Source organism: Adiantum capillus-veneris, chromosome 25 (genome assembly GCF_014529385.1).
Source record: "Adiantum capillus-veneris isolate H3 chromosome 25, ASM1452938v2, whole genome shotgun sequence".
Taxonomy (NCBI): domain Eukaryota; kingdom Viridiplantae; phylum Streptophyta; class Polypodiopsida; order Polypodiales; family Pteridaceae; genus Adiantum; species Adiantum capillus-veneris.
The window spans coordinates 100,607,587-100,619,399 of record NC_140955.1 but is presented as its reverse complement, the minus strand read 5'-3'; positions in this window follow the sequence as shown (position 1 = coordinate 100,619,399).

Here is an 11,813-nt window from a genome sequence, read left to right as displayed (position 1 = left end):
CTATGCTGAGTTGGCATTTCTTACAGGGCCCAAAATTGAGTCCTAATTTCTCTTGATGCCAACTACTTCCATATTTTCATAAGAGGCAAGTAGATCTTGAAACTCAAGATTTGGGTTCTCGTGTATCCGATGTTGATCTTCCTTCAAAGACATGGCGTGCGAGGTGAGATCTGGTAAGTCCATGGTCGGGACTCAAAGATTCTTCAGGAAAAGAAATTGAGAGAGGTTCTTTGGGTTCTAGAGTTCTTGGGGTTCTTGGTTCTTTTGGGTTCTTCTTTAGGTTCTTCCCATGAGGTCGCAAAGCCAAAGCACACACAAAGCTCTGATACCAATGTCATGTGCAACGAAAGTGTTTCAGGATTTATCTCGGATTAGGCTCACATCAAGATCACATCCCAACCATAGAGTCCATATGGGCTCACCCCCAAGCTTGAGGTCCTGCAGGCAGTGGGCTAGCCTCTACCGCAAGAGCCAAAGTTCCATACCAACAAGCCCACACCATTACGGGTGTACAGACCTCTAGATACGTAATGGGTGGACATCATGCTCACCTCCCAACTATAGAGCCAATATGGGCTCACCTAAGAGCCTGAGGGCCTGCAACCAGTGAGCTATCCTCTACCACAAATGCCAGTGTCCCATGCCAACGAGCCCACACCATTTTGGGTGTGCAAAGTCCTAGATACGTAATGGGCGGACATCAGGCTCACCTCCCAACCATAGAGCCAATATGGGCTCACCCTCGAGCGTGAGGGCCTACAACCAATGGGATAGCCTCTATCGCAAGAGCTGGTGTCCTATACCAACAAGATCACATAAAAATAAAATAAATAAAAATATGTAGTACCAAATTTTATTCGATTAAGAATATAAAGTAGGGGAGCTTGTTCTTACCGTTTGAAGGGTTTGGGTACTCATTCTTTTGAATGGATTAGAGTGCTCGTTCTCTTTTGCAGTACTCTATTTTTTAGGGTTCATTCAAACTCAGGAAGAGGTCAATGATCAATTTGATCTCTGCATTGTCCTTCATTGCTTTGAGAAGCTCTTCAGTTGTCAAGTTTTCATCAAGAGAGAGAGAGAGAGTGGCTGGCAAACCAATTGAGGATGGATTAGGCTCAATGTCTAATTTTACCCATGAGTCACTTTATGTTTACACCATGTGAACATGGGCATAACCAATGCATGGGAAACTAGCTCTTCACTGGCCCAAAAATCTTCGTTGGCCAAGTGAAGAACCCTGTGTAGAACGCTTCCTCAAACGCCAACATATTATGTGAAGGTAAGAATATACATCGGGCTTAAAAGCCATAGAGGACTTCTTTGGAAGGTTGTCCACTGAGATCGTAGCATAAACCTTTATTACCCTCGAGGAATGACATCCACGGTGTACCTGCTTGCTCTGGCTGATGAAAGACTTCAATGCCGGTGAGTAGCATTCGGCAGATTTTATAAAGCATCGCACATGATAGATCAGGTATACTTTTAAAGAATGGCATGGCACCCATTAGGGTTTTCACCATGTATTCTTCTATCGGCGGTCCCTTTTCTGGAGCTGCCAATCTTGGGTAGTTCAGCCATGTTGGCGGCTTCTTTGTGTTAGTGATGCAGATGTACATGATGTACTTGATGAGGAAAGGGTTGAGAATGAGCACGCTAAAGGTATGCCTAAATGGCTAGTGCATACTTTGCATGATAGTAAATTGGATGCACCTTTGTCTAGGCATACTTGTTTAGGTTTTTTCCATGCATCATATGCATTAGATTGTTATGCTTTGGCTGTGTCTAGTTTATGTTATGTTGAAGAGCCTCTGTCTTTTGATGAAGCAAAAAATTCAAAAAACTGGATGGTTGCCATGCAATCAAAATATGATGCACTTATAAAAAATGACACATGGACTTTATTTGATTTGCCTCCTTGCAAAAAGGCCATTGGTACAAAGTGGGTTTATAAGCTGAAACACAAGCCAGATGGTGAGATTGATCACTATAAGGCTCGACTTGTTGCAAAGGGTTATGCACAACAAAAAGGCATAGATTACAAAGAGACTTTTTCTCCCACTTATCATATGGATCGTATTTTTTGCTACTTGAGTGGCACATTACATCTTGGCTTGTTTATCCCAAGGGGGGATCATTGCCAACAAACTTACATGCTTTTTCAGACTCAGATTGGGCTGGTGACACACGAGTATCCACAAGTGGTTATTGTTTCATGCTTGGTAGTTCATGTATCTCATGGTTGAGCAAGAAGCAACCTACTTTGGCCACTTCTACTTGTGAGGATGAGTACAGGACAGTCTTCACATCTATGATTGAGTGTGTATGGCTCACATGCCTTATGGTTGATTTGGGTGTTGGACAGGACCTTGCCAACACTATCTACACTGATAGTCAGAGTGCATTGGTAGCTGCGAGGAACCATTTTTTCATGCTCTCACAAAGCACATTGAGGTGCATTACCACTAGAGAGGCTCTCTGTAGGAGAGATCATCTTGGCTTATGTGCCAACACAGGACAACCTTGCAAATCTTTTCACATTGTCTCGTGAGAAGTTTGAAGCTTTCTGCAAAGATTTGAGCTTACTCCCCTTTGTGGACTGATCATGTCGTCATAGAACATGGCACTTCCCTATTTTCTATGTGCCAACTCTCGTTCACCGCAGGGGGAATTTTTTACCATATACATGTGGTAGTGATGTGTGTGAACACACATAAGACAACCGGGGCATTTTTTCCCATGGGTAATGCCTCTATCACAAAGGGATGCCGCATTGAGACACAAACCATAAGTGGTCATGCTATGGATGTAGCACGCCAACTAATGCTAAGGGCCCCATCCATATATGGGACCACAAAAAAGCACATAAAAGTCACCTCTGAATGTGGTGGGACATGTAGATTCTGTGCAATGAATAGGCCACATCCTCCATCCGGAAGGCTAGAAGGAGCTATCATGTAACGAGCACCCCAAAAGCTAAAAACCTCTCCATCTCTAGGAAGAGATCTTCCATGCCATCCTCCATAGTGTCTGCGATTATACGTATGCACTAAAGGCAATAGACAATTGGGCAATGCATAATCGCCACGAGTCTTGTTCTCAAGGCCAGGAGGAAAAGGTTGTCGCAAGACGTCCATTTGCAATCCTTGGATTGCATGACCATGTCATGTGTGAGAATGACAAACAACTTGATCATAGATGGTATCATCCTCATGAACTAGAGATGCATGTCCCTATATGTGACTATTATTTATATTATTGACAGAATTATCTATAAGAATTTAAATAAATATAAATTAGAAGAAAGAATACTATGCAAGGTTAATATCAGCATGTGAGCATTGGTGCATGAGCATAAACACCCAATCCACCTCATGTGAACAACGTTGGCGTCATGGCCTTCGATGTAAGCCTCGACATCTATAAGAATTTAAATAAATATAAATTAGAAGAAAGAATACTATGCAAGGTTAATATCAGCATGTGAGCATTGGTGCATGAGCATAAACACCCAATCCACCTCATGTGAACAACGTTGGCGTCATGGCCTTCGATGTAAGCCTCGACATCTATCGCACCAACATGGAATCCGTTCCTCTTCATAATAAATTGAAGGCGCTCTCTCTAAAGGCTCTTCATGTCCGATCGTATGAGAATGGTCTCCATGGCTATAAATGGCGGCGATGGAGTATGAGAGAAATCTGAATCTATATATTAAAAAAAAGTTAAATTTAATTTGACTAAAGTACTAGTGTGTGTGTGTATGTATGTATGTACATGCATATATACATACATACATACGTGCATAGACATGTATATATATATACTTATATACATATATATTATTTACATACATACATATATATAACACATACACACACATGTACGTACGTACATACATACTCAGATGCATATATACATGTATATGTGGATATATAAACACATACATACATATATTTTTACATACAAACCTTGTTTCCTCTTGTTGTGAACACAAACATGCAGTAAAATAAGAAACCTCCAGAATTCCATGAGGAGTCATGGATCCACTTTCGACGGGAGATGAGATTACGAGTAGCATTCCCGCAGCAAAAAGTATGTCAATTTGAAATTTGAATTTCTAATTAAATTACTTATGTATTTCCCTATAATATAACTTTAATATCATTTTATTTTCAATGAATTCAATGAAGGAGGTAGCATAGGCTAGAGTGTCGAGCGGCCATAGGTCCCACTTGGGTCTCATGGGCAAGGATGGCTTCATAGCCACTTTCATAAGTATATATTTATAGACTTTCATAGCATAGTTTTTAAATTGATGTGAATAAGAAGAACCCAAAACTTTGGATCTATTTTTTATAGACCAAAGATTACGGTCGACCTCTGCCTCTTGCAGAGTCGAGATGGTGACATACCAAGGATACAGAGCCTTGCAGCGCATCCTTCCACCAGCATGCCCTTTTGTGAGTAATATTTGTAATCCATTTAAGTTTAAATGATTTTTAAGTTAGTTTTTATTTGTTAATCGATTTAATTTAACTTTTATGAATGCATGAGGCTCACGGCGAGAGAGATCTCGAGCTTATCGCGAGAGAGGAGGAGGAGGAGGAGGAGGAGGAGGATAGAAGAGGATCGGGCACGCGTTACAACATCTTCACATGCTGGGGGACAAACTTCATGCGTTGGGGGACATGAGGATCACTTGGGCGAGTCCGACATTGATACATAGCCGTAGCGGCATTTAGATAGATCATCATGTTTGGGTGTTGATATTGTACTATATATACATACATTGATGATCTATATATTCAGTCTTCTTCAGCCAGTTCTAGCCTACTTGCAATATAGTATTGTTAAGTTTGTTCATCAACATTCATTTTGTTTCAAAAAAATTTGTTTATATTGTCAAGTTTTTTCACTCATTTTCAGTTTGTTTCAATCCTTTTTTGTGTAATTGCATAGTATCAAGGAAGAAAAGACCATACCGTGATGATCATTCAAAATCGAATCAAGTTTTTTCATTCATTTTCAGTTTATTTCAATTGTTTTTGTGTAATTGCATAGTATTAAGGAAGAAAACACCATACCATGATCATTCATACTTTCGATTTTGTGTTCGCATAAGTTCACCGATTGTCTTTTTGTTGTAGTGTATGTACAATGGTCCCAAGTGTGTACTTTCCGCTTCAAATCTTGTTGTTGAGAGAGAGAGAGAGAGAGAGAGAGAGAGAGAGAGAGAGCCTTAAACACATATATGTCTAGATCTTGGGAGCTCGACAAATTTGTGCTTATAAAAAACAGAATAGCGTCGCTTAAGCGACGCATTTTACAGTACATCGCTTAAATGACGCAATTAAACGGTTATTATTTACATCACATAAGCAATGACGGGCGTCGCATAAGCGGCATACTTTTTGGTCGCTTATACGACACTTTGGTGTCACTATAAGCATCGCTTGAGCAACGGTTCTATAGAGGCGTTGGTTGCGACGCGATTTTGGTCACTTAACCGACACAAAAAAGTGTCCTAGCGCCAAAGCATGCTAGTAGTGACTATAGACAACATGCCAAATCCTGCATGCATACAAAAAGAGCATTGATGCCATTGCCCAAATTCCCAATGCCCATTTTCAAAGGTACCGACACTAAATCAACATACTATTTTACTACCTCATTGAATGCATTCCAAAAGGCTCCAAACTCTTTCATTGCACTGTAGACAGAATGGCAAACCTTTCATGCATACAAAAAAAAGCATTGATGCCATTGCTCAAATTCCTAATGCCCATTTCCAGAGGTACCGACACTACATCAGCATAATATTTTACTAGCTCATTAAATGCATTCCAAAAGGCTCCAAACTCTCTGATCACTTCGTAGACAACTTTCATTTCCTTAGCTCTCAAAGAAAACCACGCATCCATAGGAGACGGTGACCCAAGCACGCGTTGCTGACCACCTCATAAACCAAGGTGCATGCATTAATAACGCCGCCTTCAACACTCCCCCAATTAGCACAGAGAACACGACTGCAAGCTTCACAACCTGCCCCATTTTGTGCACATGTTATGACTCCCATAGAAGAGCTGCAGTAGCAACAAGCATCGCTTCACCGCCCGCCTTCAACGTAGCGAGACCTACATGCGATATACAGGGGAAAGGGCCTAGTGCTTTTTTAAAGCTTTGCTTTCAACCTAAAATGACACGTGCCTCCAATCGGATGATTCTCAATCAACGATTCACAAAGTGCACCATTTCTCCACCCACTCTCTTATGGCCTTCTGCAAGCCAAAATTTTTGGAGACACTTTACCTACTCTTCACCATACTTTCATATGGCATTCACTTAGGCTGTTTTAGAACTTTCATAGTATGGCATTTATTTAGGCCGTGCACTATCTATGTTTTTTATAGTTTTCAAAGACCTTCATAGTATGAAAAGTTTAACTTGTGTTTTTTTTCTTCACAGATCTTCAAAGCCAAGATTTTTAAAAAAACCCATAAACATGAGGAATTGTATTAGAAAGAGGAAACAAAATCACAGTCCATCAACCTTCTCCTAGAAACCAAGAGTCATGACCAGGTTCTGTTCCAGATACATGGGTATACCAACATGGCAAGCAAACAGAATAGGGGTAGACAATTAGGGAGGCCATCTTGGCACCCTTCAAATTACAAGTAGGAGATTCTGGAAGTTGAAGGTGTTCTAACGACCACAAATAATTATTGAGTGCTTTTTCTTTACTTGGTAAGCCAAAGGCTCTTATTCTTCTATCTGATCACACAAGCCACCACGTGGCATCGCTTCAATGGCCAAAAAAGAGGCCGTGAAAAGATTAATGAAAAGCTGCACCAAGTAACAAGGAAAAAAACACCATCGTCGATCGCAGGTTGACGATAGCAGTGTCGCAGGTTGGGTGAGAGAGAGAGAGAGAGAGGCTTCTATGCTGCGTTTTTGTCTCTCCCTTTTTCTCTCAGTTCAGCCCTCCCCGCGGCTGTGGAACGCCCGTTCCCCTCGCGCTCGACATTCAAGTCGCAGAGTCTCCTGCAATATGGCGCTCCTGGAAGCACTGAAGCCGCTGGCTTGATTACTTGAGGATAACCATCATAAGCTTTGGTGTGATCGATCCTGCTAAACTTTTCTGCCCTCATGTCCACTTTGATGTTTACTCGTTTCATTTCTTCTGCCTCTGCCGTCTGCATCACCAACATCAAGAAAAGGGAAGAATTTCGAGATGTTGCAGAGAGGGGGCCGTAGATTGCGTATAAAAAGAGTGCAACATGAGAGGGAGAAGAGGCAACTGCTTGCTCTTTTAGCAGAGTGTGTGAGGGGATTAGTGACAAACAGCTCAATGTCTTGCCACTAGTGCAAGTCATGGTTCTATGAGCCGTTGTCTTCAGTTGCACTCCTCGTCTAGCTATGTTGATAGCCTATCTTAAAATTTGATGAGGCAAGAAATTTGAAACGATCTGCAGACAAACACAAACATCTCTCATGACCAATTCAACGCAGAATATGGTGTCCGTGAGAGCTGGTTAATGTTAGCTCCAAGGAGATACAACAACATTGCAACGAAAGTCAAGTAGTAAATCATGCAGGTGCCTACGCTGCTGATCAGGATCAAAAGAATAGTCAAAGACCAGAAGCAGAAGCTGATTCTTTTTTCCACACAAAGAGATTTGATGTTGGAGAAGCTGACGAGCACGGGCTGCGGAGTAATGGCATTTTTGGAGACAGGCATACCAATATGTCAGCACCTATTAGACTCCGGAGTAGTTCACTGCTGCCCATTCAACAACTGGGTGGGATAGCAGAAACTCGATAGACAATATGGCCAATACTGCGGCATGTAAAAAGAGCTTCTCTTGCTAATAACCATGATTCGGTGGCGAATCCTATGAGCAAAGGTCCATGTACACATCAACTATCAGATCAAGTTCAGATGGCTACATATGACAAACATCAGTTTGGTATTGTAGCCAACACAAACCCTCATTTTCCCTTGAAGAAAAGCTACTCCAAGACGGGTAGTGATAATCTATTCACATCTTCTCAAAGATCTTTTGTGCAACGGGCAATTGAGATAGAAACTCCATATAGCAACTATAGTATGCCGAACAGATCGAGTGCAATTATCACCAACAACGACTGAGCAATGACTTAACATTCCATAGCTCAAGGCATATTGCTATTAATATATTGCCATTTGAGTGCGGAACCAATTTCAACATCAAGAGAATTGTACAGAGTTTATCTACTATCGAACGCATTTTGCAACCTCAAGATTCAGAAATTATTTTATTTAGTTACACACTCAATATATCATATATGTTGGGTGCCAAATGTCCTCGTCTGCAAATACATTCCTCATGATGATGTATCTTATCTCGGTTTTCTTGAAGAGATGAGTGAGCTTTCTTTGCATCTCTTATTCGCTTAGCATATAAGATCCATTACATCGACAATATTTCAAGGAGGGCTATCTGGACAGAGGGGTTGGATGGCGTGTTGTGGATTGGAGGGCCACCAGGGCTTGAGAAGGAGAGTTGGCCGCATGGGGTGGTGGCAGCAACACTGAACATATGGAATCTAGTTGTATGCAAAAAAGGGCTAGATTTCTCGTAGGCTTCATGCAGCCACCTCAATTGCATCATTAACAAAACTACTAGTACCACTGTCGTAAGCATTGACTTTTGCATCTTTTGGAGGGATAGCACCTTAAGAGACTTCAAGTTGCATGTTTTGACTAGAGATATTAGCTTCTTATGGATGGTTGTTGCGTCCCCTATACGCGGAAAGTGGTTATTGGAGGCCCAAAATTGATGAATCTTTAGAGTTGTTTTTTGCTCATTACTACTCAAAGCACATGACTCACTGAAGTTCAAAAGAAGACGCTCAATATAGAAAAAAAATCTATTGCTCTTGAAAATGAGATCGTTGTCAAAGGCATCAATAGATCTTTTACAGTTGTTGGTGACGAGCTTGATTATACCATCTCTATGGCAAGAAGACATAATTGTTGATCGAAGCAACTTACAATACACACACACACACACACACACACACACACACACACAGAGAAGGTAATACTGATCAGAGGACATAGAACATAAAGTTACATTTGCGTGTTTTGTGTATGGCTGGGAGGACATATATTCACAACACTACAAGATCCAATTGCAAAAGTGCGACTCCAGCTCGACAACACTGCAAGGTTCGCTATCTGCATCCAATTTTCCACGCGCATGCGTTTGCTTGGCGCAACACATAAATGCTATGGGGCAGGGCACGACTTCCATTTCTTATAATTTGCTGGAGAGACCACAGTGCCAACTTTCCACCATACTTTTACTTTTGTATGGCACCTCTGCATGACGTGCACTATACTTTGCACTTTCACACTATGACGTTTCATTGCAAGACGATATGTTTAACTATTCACATTGCTTTTTTGTAGCTCGACTCAAAAATCAGCCTGTAGATTGGACAATCGAAACACAGTAGTACAACATTGCAAGTTAGTAAAACACCTCATTTATTATTGCAGCTCATTCATGCTTTATCTATTCTCTTGTTTTAGATTTTTTTGCATTACTTCCTTTGCTTTGGTTTATTTGGATCTTGTTTTCAAGACTATACACTTAATGTCGATCAACATCTACACATGTTAGTTACACATGCAACTCTTTACATGCGGGTGCTAGCCAATGCATGTGATGTATTACAGTAGTGAATGCATGTGGTGTATCACAGTAGTGAATTTACCTTGTGCATCTTTACTTTAGCTCTACATAATTGATACCATACCAGGTGTCAAAATAATTGATGTCATACTATATATGTTCTCGTTTCTCTCATACTAGGTGTCAGTATGAAGTTCTCAAGAGCTAGAAGATTATAGTTCAAGTATCAATAAGCTAGCCTGAGCAAAACTACAACCGAATTGAAACTAGCTTACCATCCATATTCTAGGTCATGGTTTAAAATTACTGCATTGTATAAAGATTGGATCATGCAATCTGATCTTTGCTCGCAATCTAGATATATGTCCCTCATGCACGGCGGCATACCTCACATATATAGCAATAAACAAGGTCGGCAGACAGATGAAATAGACACTCCTACTGCCCTCACTTTTGTATATTCTTGGATGCTTTTCCATTGGAGCGGGAACAACAAGACTTAGCAACATAATCCATTACCAGTTCAAGATACCAACCATGATTCAACACCTCTCTATTCATGACACCGATGAGTGATATTTGGATAGGAAAGAGGCAGATATTATAATTACATTGAGTTATCCATGTTATCTCAATTGTAACCATCCCTGTAATCTTGAATAATTGATGCACTTAACTTTGTCCCCTCCCATAAACATTATGTAATTTCTCAAATGTATATATGCCTTTTGCGCAGTGCCGCCATTGCCAAATTATTCATGCTTCTGTTTTCTCTAGTGTACAATGTTAAATGTCAATTTTCATATGTCCTATTGTATTCTATCTACTCACATACTATGGCAGAAGCCTTCCTATGCCATGTGTCGACTTCTGCGACGTGAAGGCGTATGACAAAACAAATGAAGGCTGCGAATATAGCGAAAAATATACCTATTGCAATATTAACCCGCTTTTCATCATAGCGCTAGTGGCGGCTCTGGGTAGCTTTCAAGTACGCATTGAAGTACAACCGCTGGCGGATTGCAGGGAACCTCAGTAGCCATATTCTCTGCCCAGTGAAGTACACACTACCTCATTAGCACCTCATGAACATAGTCGTTCCCTGCTCTCCATGAAGTACGAAAGAGAGAGAGAGAGAGAGAGAGAGAGAGAGAGAGAGAGAGAGAGAGAGAGAGAGAGAGAGAGAGAGAGAGAGAGAGAGAGAGAGAAGAAGAAGAAGAAGAAGACGCGGGAGGCTCGAAGCCAGCTTGGTACGTTGCTCTCTGTCATGCTTTAACTTGCTTTTCATGTCCAGCGCTCTCTCTCTCTCTCTCTCTCTCTCTCTCTCTCTCTCTCTCTCTCTCTCTCTCTCTCTCTCTCTCTCTCTCTCTCTCTCTCTCTCTCTCTCTCTCTCTCTCTCTCTCTCTCTCTCTCTCTCTCTCTCTCCCCCCCCGGCGGCTATGCATGGACTGAGGGTACTAACAAGCAGTCGGCAGCCAAGGGTGAGGACGAGGAGGGGACGCATATGCATGGACTGAGCTAACAAGCCCAACTGCAGCCAAGGGTGAGGATGAGGAGGGGCCGTGCATGTAGCCAAGGACGAGGAGGGGGTGGCGTCCATTGCTAGGCCAAAGCCCTCTCTCTCTGCGTTGTCCTTTTTTCTTGCTTCTTTGCCGTCCACCTGCAGCATGCTGCGTCGGCCCCCCGCCTTGCTCATGCTGCATCGGCCCCATGCCTTGCTTGCGAGCCATTAGCTTGAGCACATGAAAGCCTTCCAGCCGGCCAGTGCCTCATATACAGGGGTGTGCTTCACTCTTACAGTCACCGTTGTATTGCGAGAGCCGTTGTATTGCCGGTCGACCGGTAGAACTGCCTCTGTACTGCCTTTGTCGGCCAGCTCTTCCACCTCCAAGGTCACGAATGACTGCCTCTCCCGCCATGCCTCTCTCCAAGGTCACGAATGACTGTCTCTCCCGACACGGCTGCCGCCTTCATGTGCTCAAGTCTCCCGCCATGCCTCTCTCCAAGGTCACGAATGACTGCCTCTTCCAATTTGCCGGCTGGAGGCTCTGGTCGCCAGCCTCATGTGCTAAGTGCAAGAGAGAGAAGGGGACTGACCAGCGTGGAGATGGAGAGAGAAAATGGCAGTTGATT